General features: G+C 38.7%; 1 pseudogene; it reads right to left on the bottom strand.

Annotated features, from left to right (window-relative positions):
• Positions 1 to 7,555: 7,555 nt before the first annotated feature.
• LOC100589521 lies at positions 7,556 to 8,359 on the bottom strand (annotated as a pseudogene).
• Positions 8,360 to 9,045: the final 686 nt, after the last annotated feature.

The raw sequence follows: 9,045 nt of genomic DNA, 5'->3' as shown, positions 1-9,045 counted from the left end.
AACAATCCCAAATAGGAATATATCAAATATCATAGCCTCTAAATATTGAAACAAACACTGTGAGACCAACAAGGAACTATAGACAATCCAAAAACAATAATTGGAGGTTTCAGCACACCTCTCTCAGTGGATGGAGCCAGCAAATTCAAATAAGAAATGATACTGTAGTTTTGGCCAATACAACTTAAAAGCTTAACTTAATTGACATACATAGGTACAGGGTGTCTACAAAAAAACCCCCACAGCTAACATCATACTTAATGGTGAAGGGATGGAAGCTTTCCTCTTAAGATCAAAAACAAGAAAAGAATGTCCCTTCTCACCATTTCTTTTTCTTTTTTTTCTTTTTTTTTGAGACAGTTTTGCTCTTGTTGCCCAGGCTGGAGTGCAATGACATGATCTTGGTTCACCACAATCTCTCTGCCTCCCAGGTTCAAGCGATTCTCCTGCCTCAGCCTCCAGAGTAGCTGGGATTACAGGCATGCACCACCATGCCCAGCAAATTTTGTAATTTTAGTAGAGACGGGGATTTCTCCATGTTGGTCAGGCTGGCCTCGAACTCCTGACCTCAGGTGATCCACCCACCTCGGCCTCCCAAAGTGCTGGGATTACAGGCGTGAACCACCACACCAGGCTCACCATTTCTATTCAAAATTGTGACATTCTAGCAAGAACAATTATCCAAGAAAAATAAATAAAATGTATCCAGATTAGAAAAGAAAGTTAACTATTTCTATTCACATATGACATGACCTTGTATGTAGAATACCTTAAGGAATCTACAAGAAAATATTACAGCCAGTAAATAAGTTCAGCTAGGTTGCAGGATACAATATCCATGTATAAAAATCAATTGTATTTATATATACCAGCAATGAACAATCAAAAAATGAAACAAAAATTCCATTTAAATGGTATTAAAAAGAGTAAAATAGTAATAAATTTAACAAAAGAAGTATGAGTCTTATACCCTGAAAACTACAAAATATAATTGAAAGAAATTTAAAAGACCTAAAAAAATAGAAAAACCCTATGTTCATGGATTAGAAGACTTAATATTACTTTTATTTTTTATATTGTCTCTGATTATAAGGTCTAAGAATAAAAATATTTCAAAAAATACTAGTACACAATTGTTTAAAATAACAAAAAAGATGAAATACTGTTATACATTTTAAGAATGAAAATGTAAAATTTTATTAGAAATGCAGCTCTGAAAGATAAATTCTAGAAAAATTTTAAAAATTAAAAAAATTAAAAACATAGTATTGTTTAAATGATAATATTCCCAAAATTGATCTACTTATTTAATGCATTTCCTATCAAAATCCCAATGGCCTTTTTTGCAGTAATTGATAAGCTGATCTTAGAATGCATATGGAAATGCAAGAGACCACAGATAACAAAAACAATCTTGAAAGGAGCAAAGTTGGAAGACAGATTTTAAAACTTACCTCAAAGCTACAGTGTAGAGAGACAGAGCAAGATGGCAGAATAGAAAGCTCCACCAATCATCTCCCTCCTCTGCACCACCCACACCAAGGACACCAAGTTAACAACTATCTACACAGAAAAAAACACCTTCATAGGAACCAAAAATCAGGTGAGCACTTACAGTACCTGGTTTTAACTTCATATTGCTGAAGGAGGCACTGAAGAGATAGCAAAACCAATCCTGAATCCCCAGTGACACCCCTCCCTCATACCAAGCAGCGGCCGTGTGCTGCAGACCGTGTGTCTCTGGGTGCTGGGGAGGGAGAGCACAGCAATTGTGAGGCATTGAATTTAGTGCTATCCTGTTAAAGCAGAAAGGAAAACCAGACCAAACTCGACTGACACCTGCTCACAGAGGAAGCATTTAATCCAACCCTAGTCAGAGGGTAATCTTTTGCCACTGAGGGCCAAAGTGCTCTGAGTCAGTTGTGAGGCCCCTATTCCAGGCCGTAGCTTTCAGAGGATATTTCTAGACACACCCTGAGCCAGAAGAGAACCCACTGTCTTGAAGGAATGATCCAGTCCTGGCAGTATTCATCACCTGCTAACTGAAGAGCCCCTGAGCCCTGAATAAAGAGCAGCAATACCCAGGTACGACATCAAGGGCCTCGGGTTACTAGCTTCAGGTGAGACTCAGCACATTACCAGCTGTGGTGGCTACAGGGCAAAATTCCTTCTGCTTGAGAAAAGCAGAGGGAAAAGTAAAAGGAACTTTGTCTTGCACCTTAGGTACCAACACTGCCACAGGGGAGTAGAGCGCCAAGCAGGCTCTTGGGGTTCCCAATTCTAGGGCTTGACCCTTGGATGGCATTTCTGGATCTGCCCTAGGCCATAGGAGAACCCACTGCCCTGAACAGTGAGTCCCAGGCCAGGCAGCATTTACCACAGGCTGTAAAGGTTTTGGCTGACCTTCAAAACACTACTAATTTCTTTATGCCATCCAGGACATGGTTAGAGCACCTCATAAGAGCTCAATAAATATTGAGTTGAATATATCTTGAACAATAAGCCACAGGACCCTATTACCTCGTCTTGGAAAAAAAAAACTCCTTTATAGCATTTGTGGATCTGCAAAACTCCCTTGAGTTTAAAGGCTCAAGTTATATTTGACAGCTTTGGTAAGGCAGGTGACAGAGAATAAGCTTATGTTATCAGAGACAGTGACATATTTATCATATTTCATAGTATATGGATCAACTCAGAATCAGAGCCAGATGGCATGAAGTTTTCCATATGGATGAGGACTGGTATAAGAAACTAGCAAACTTATAAAGTTAAAAATTGGTGGGAGCAAGCCCCCCAAAATCTGGCCATAAACTGGCCCCAAGACTGGCCATAAACAAAATCTCTGCAGCACTGTGACATGTTCATAATGGCCCTAACGCCCAAGCTGGAAGGTTGTGGGTTTACGGGAATGAGGGCAAGGAACACCTGGCCCACCCAGGGTGCAAAACCGCTTAAAGGCATTCTTAAGCCACAAATAATAGCATGAGCGATTTATGCCTTAAGGGCATGTTCCTGCTGCAGTTAACTAGCCCAACCTATTTCTTTAATTCAGCCTATCCCTTCGTTTCCCGTAAGGGATACTTTTAGTTAATTTAATATCTATAGAAACAATGCTAATGACTGGTTTGCTGTTAATAAATATGTGGGTAAATCTCTGTTCGGGGCTCTCAGCTCTGAAGACTGTGAGACCCCTGATTTCCCACTTCACACCTCTATATTTCAATGTGTGTGTCTTTAATTCCTCTAGCGTTGCTGGGTTAGGGTCTCCCCGACCGAGCTGGTCTTGGCAAAAAATGATCGAGGAGGGACTTAAGTGATATCTACAATATTAATTCTCAAATATCTGAATCCCGAAGAACCATAGCTCTAAAAAAATGAGGGAGCCAATTCCAGAGAATATTTACTAGAGAATACCTGCAAAGTAAATACCAGACATAATAGATTTAACAGAGTTCTGACCCACTCACATAACTCAATGGCACAAAATAACAGTATTTAATTTGGAATAATGTTCAAGACACTTTTGATTTTGTTTAGCACGAATCATCTCTTATCTCTAAGGAGAGAAGCACAGATGTCCAGCTTATTAGCATAATAGAAGAATTGCTTCAAGATACATACAACATTGATGATTCTTTTAATTCTATTCAGCCTAGCATATTTTAAGTTGGAGTGGGATGAGAGGATTCTTTGCTAGCATTACATTTTTATTTATTTATATTTTACTTCTTAGAATAAAAATTGTCAAACCTACAAAAGAGTAAAAAGCATAATGCAATGAATATCTATATAGATTTCACCTAGATTCACCAATTATTAATATTTTACTACCTTCTGTCATTAACATTGAACTTTGTTACAAGGAGAAAACAACAACAAAAAATAAAGGTGAATTATGTGGCTGTAAAAGCGAATTATGTGACAATGTCAACAACTCTTGAATATTCTGAAGACACATAATCATCAGTGATCCATGGAAGGGAAGGGTTTTGAGCTTACACATTTTTGAAAACATTCTGTAAACTGTCAGTTTAAAAAAATATAACCAAGGACATGTGCTGATGTCTTCCTCCAGCTCTGTATAGATTCATATACAACTAATGATGTAGCACAGTGGGAAACAGACAAAATGAACACCAAAAAAACCCACACATACCACAATGATTTATTTATACTCCAGATTGTCCCACAAAGGATTTAAGGTTGTTTCAAAAAGACGTGCTGTACAAAAGGATACAAATGAACACTTGAGGGGGTTGGTACAAAGGGAGAAAACCACAGGTAATATTAGGATTGCAGGGCATAGGGTCTTACATAGTTGCAACAATATAGCTGCTTGCTTTCTGGTGACTAAACAGAGTCCAGAAGATTAAAAAAGCCAAGTTTTTTCTAGGTGACTGGATTGTTTGGGATGTATAAATCCAAGAGCAGTTTCTTCTGTGAGTCCTGAAAGAGAGGATAATATGGGAAGCTCTGGAGGAAGTTTATGATAAGATGGGACCATGAGTTTCATTTGGTTTCTTCCAACTTACTTAGGCTCAGTCAATGGCCTAGTGCCCAGCTTTCATTTAGTAAAATCAATTCCTTTACTGAATGGTTATTAGGCACTAAATAAAGCAATCCAAATCTCTAGCTCTGATAATCTTGCAGTCAGACTCTAAGGTAGCATTTAGAAAATCCAGAGCAGATACACAGACTAGGGTACATGAATGGATTGGGTTGGGGGCAGAAGGTAGGGGAAGATGGAGAGTTCATGAACTAGGTGCAAAGCTTTTTCTTGGCAACATTTATTTTATGTCAAATTAGGTTGAAACATTATTATTATGTTGAAACATTCTAACTCTCCAAAGAGGAAGTGTGCAAGAAATGCTACCTTACCCAGTCAGGCAACATATAATTTCTACTGTCTTCATAACAAGTCAAGTAGAATACTTGATAGGAATGGAGGAAAACATACCTTGCTATTATAATTATTGCATCTATATTTGCATACAATGGGTATAGCTAAAGTTTAAAATTTTCTAAAGGAAAATATGACAACCTTTATTATATGTTGTGACTTTCATTATTAAATATGATGGGACAAAGAGATCTGGTTCACACGTTCTTCACAATGGTTACAGAAAGGCAAAGAAACTTCTAACACACATTGGTTCTCTCCTTTCTGAAATACCCTGCAGTCTGTGGATCTTTTTCATTAGAAGGTTTAGTCTAAAACTATAGACCTTTACTGAAAATTAGATTTACCACAATGCAAAAGCTTTATCTTAAAGTACACTACAATATCAGTTACCATATACATTTATTCATTTGATGAATGTTTGTGGAATGCCTATTATGGGCCAGTAGCTATTCTAGGCCCTGGGAGTCAGTAGTGGACAAAATAGTCAAGAATACCACCTTATACTCAGGTTAGGGAAGAAAAACCATAAGCAAATACATGTCTGGTGATAAATGCTGTGAAGAAAAATAAAATGAACTAAAAGAGATGGATTGAGATGAGAAATGGGGGCGTAGCTCTTTTATATAGCATGATTAAGGAAAGGCTTGCCGATAAGACGCATTTGAGCAGAGACATGAAGGAAGTGAGGGAGCAAGTCATATAGATATTTGGAAGAAAAGTGATGCAACAGAAGGAACAGTAACTTAAAAGTCCCCTGTGGCAGGAGGAAGCTTGGTCTGTTCGAGGAATAGCAAGGAGGTAATTGTGGCTCATGCAGAAGGAGTAAAGGGTAAAATGGCATGAGCTGAGATCTGGTGGTATGCAGGGACATGGCCAAGACTTTGATTTTACCCTAAGGGAAATAAGAAGCCCTTAGAGAGTTTGAACAAGGGCGTGGTATGATCTGACTTGTGTTTTAAGAGGGTCATTCTGGCTTCTGCAAGTGTAATACTAGACTGTAGAGGGCAAAGATGGAAGCAGGAAAACCAGTTAGGAGGAACCTATAACAATCTACATAACCTAGTGGCTTGAACCAGGGTAGTGTTAAATAGTGGTGGTAACATTAAGAAGTGGTCAGACTCTGGAAACTTTTTTAAGATAGACATATCGGATGTTAATTTTAAGTAAGGTTTGAAAGATAGGAATCGAGCCAAGCTATTTGAAAGAATGGAGTTATCGTTTAATTACTATGGGGGAAGACTACTGCTGGAGAAGCAGATCTGGGGTTGGGGATGTAGATGGGGACATTTTAAGTTCGAGGTATATCAATTAGGGTTCCAAAGGGAAACAGATGGTACAGTCAAATTAGGTTAATTTGAGGAGAGGCATAATAATGGAACTATTTATAAATATACAAAGACAGGAAAAGCATAAGAGATAGTGCAATAGCCCCAGGCTAAAATATGTTGAACCTTTTACAACCCCAGGCCTGACAGGATAAGGAAACAGACTAGTGCCATGTGGTACTGTGCAAAGGGCTGAGGAACGGGCTGAAACCCTTCTGAGGAATGCAGACAGTACTCAGCAATGCTGCTGGGATGGAATCAGGAATAAATACTCCAACCTCATCTCCTCCTTCCTGTTTGTTCTTCTATTAGTGTTCCCCATTGTCTAAACCCAACAGGAAGTCAGAAAACAAGCCCTTTAATGTAACCCAGAGTTCAGCCTTCCATGGCACAGAGCAGAGTAAAGAGGGGTATAGAATATATTTGAAGGGCGAATGAAAGATATTCAATACATCGAGGAGAAGATGTTGAGTTGGTTAATAGACATGTCTTTTCAGGAGAAAGATGCCACACTCAATTTAGGAAGATTTTGAAGCCCTGTGCTCTGGGACTGGTTACGTTGATAGGTACTGTTGAGTAGAAGCAGAATTCAGAAATAGTGTCTCTATCAAATACTATCATTGACTCTATAATTACTGATGTTTCTTGCTATATTAAGAAGTAAGTTATGGGATAATTGGCAGGTATGCTACATCCCAATATTATGCAACTTGACTAAAACTGCCTGTGTTCTGTCCAGGAAGCTTCTAATGATATCACGCAAGAAAATATCTTATTTTGTAAGCCTTTGTGAAACTTCATTTTTTTTTTTTAGTATGCTGACACATTTACAAAATGTCTTTGCCAAAAACAAATACAAACACTGATGCTCTGTGGGTAGGTGGAATTTATTCAATGCTTTTGCAACACTTCTGGTTATGTTTCTTGGATTTAATGGAGCTCCATCCAAAACCCTGACTCATTGCTTTTTGTTTTTAAATAAACGGCATTTTTAGAACAGTTTTAGATTTAAAAAAAAAACATAAAGATTGTATACAGAGTTCTCATAAACCCTGCACACAATTTCTTCTATTATTAACATCTTCCATTACTGTGGTACATTTGTCACAATTAATGAATAAATATTGATACATTATTATTAACTGAAGTCCTTACTTGATTCAGATTTCCTTAGTTATTACCTGATGTGGTTTTTTTCTGTTTTACTTTACTATTTGGGACACCACATTATATTTAATCATCACATCTCCTTAGGCTTCTATTGGCTACTATGTTTTTTCAGACTTTCTGTGTTTTTGATACTCTTCACAGTTTAGAGGAGAACTGGTCAAATATTTTGTAGAGTGTCACTGGCAGTGACCTCCAAGTCACTGGCAGGAGAATTTGGCTGGAACTGCATGCAGGACTGCAGAGATTCCTCTCCACAGTTATAGAAGGGACTGTTCCAGGCCTGATTGTTCCAGGACTGGGTGCACCAGGAGTGGTTGCTCCAGGAATGGATGTTCCGGGTCTGGTTGCTTCAGGTTGAATTGCTCCAGGTCTGGTTGCTCCACATTGGAAGGTTTCCAGTCGTGTTCACCAGGCATCCCTTGTGGTAGGAAGAGTAGAGGCTGGGGTAGGTAGATGCTGAGGCCTTCTGAGTCACACCACTGCTATTCTTTGGCCAGTTGTTTTTCTGTCACCTCTCAGATTTCATTCTCTGGTTCTGGAACCAGGTCTTAACCTGTTTGTAGCTAAGGTTCAGGATGTTGGAAAGTTCTTGCATCTGCTGGAGGCTGAGGTATTTCTGTCTCTGAAATCTATCATTGAGTACACGCAGCTGAGTGGAACAGAACACAGTTCTGGTCTTCTGTTTCTTGACCCGGACCTTATCTTCCTTTTTTGTGGTGCTCTTCTCTGCAGAAGTGGGTTTTTTGCCTTTAGGACTGGTAGAAGAATCAGGGCTGTCCTGAATAAGCAGATCCATGGAGGAGGGAAGAGGAGAGACAGTCTCTGTGTGAGGCATCTCAGCAGAAGACATTTGCAGGGATGGATAGTTTTCTTCAGGCCCACAAGTCACCGGCGTAGGTGAAGATTCTTTACAGTTGGATGCTTCAGAACAAGGCAGGCTTTGGGGATAGGCTGGGTTCATGATTATGTTATTATTGGGGAATAGGAGGGAAAAAATTAAGAGCTGGACTGTAAAAAAAAAAGCTAAGGCAGCTTTAAGACTTTTTTCTGGAAGATCTTAGAGAAATATGACCTCCAGAAGTGAAAGTATCAAGAAGTTGGGATGAAGTGAGTCACCCCCACAATAACAGGAGGCAACCAGCTCAGTCCAGCCTGTATTTGTAATACACTTAGCTGATTTTGTCACATTCCTCATTCCATCCCGGCATGCTCCTAATTCCTAAATGATTGTTTAGTTTGTATACATTAAGTATACAGTTAGTTTGTATACATTGTGTTTAGACATACTGCACAGTGCCATGTTATTACAATTACAATATTGTAGAGAATATTTTCACCATCCTAAAACACAAACACAAAAATCTTGTACATTGTCTTTTGAACCTTACATTCCTTCCCACAAACCCTGGATACCACTGATGTTTTTATTGTCACTATAGGTTTGTTATTCCTAGGATGTCATATAATTAGAATACTACAGTAATTAGTCTTTTCATACTGGCTTGTTTCACCTAACAATATGTGTTTAAAATTCATCCATGTCTTTTTATGGCTTCATAGCTCATTTCTTTTTTAAAATTTTTGTTGTGCTTTGTTTTTTGAGATGGGGTCTCGATCTGTCACCCAGGCTGGAGTGCAGGGCCATGA

This window comes from Nomascus leucogenys, chromosome X (assembly GCF_006542625.1).
Source record: "Nomascus leucogenys isolate Asia chromosome X, Asia_NLE_v1, whole genome shotgun sequence".
Classification (NCBI taxonomy): Eukaryota; Metazoa; Chordata; class Mammalia; order Primates; family Hylobatidae; genus Nomascus; species Nomascus leucogenys.
This window is presented reverse-complemented; position numbering and strand designations above follow the sequence as displayed.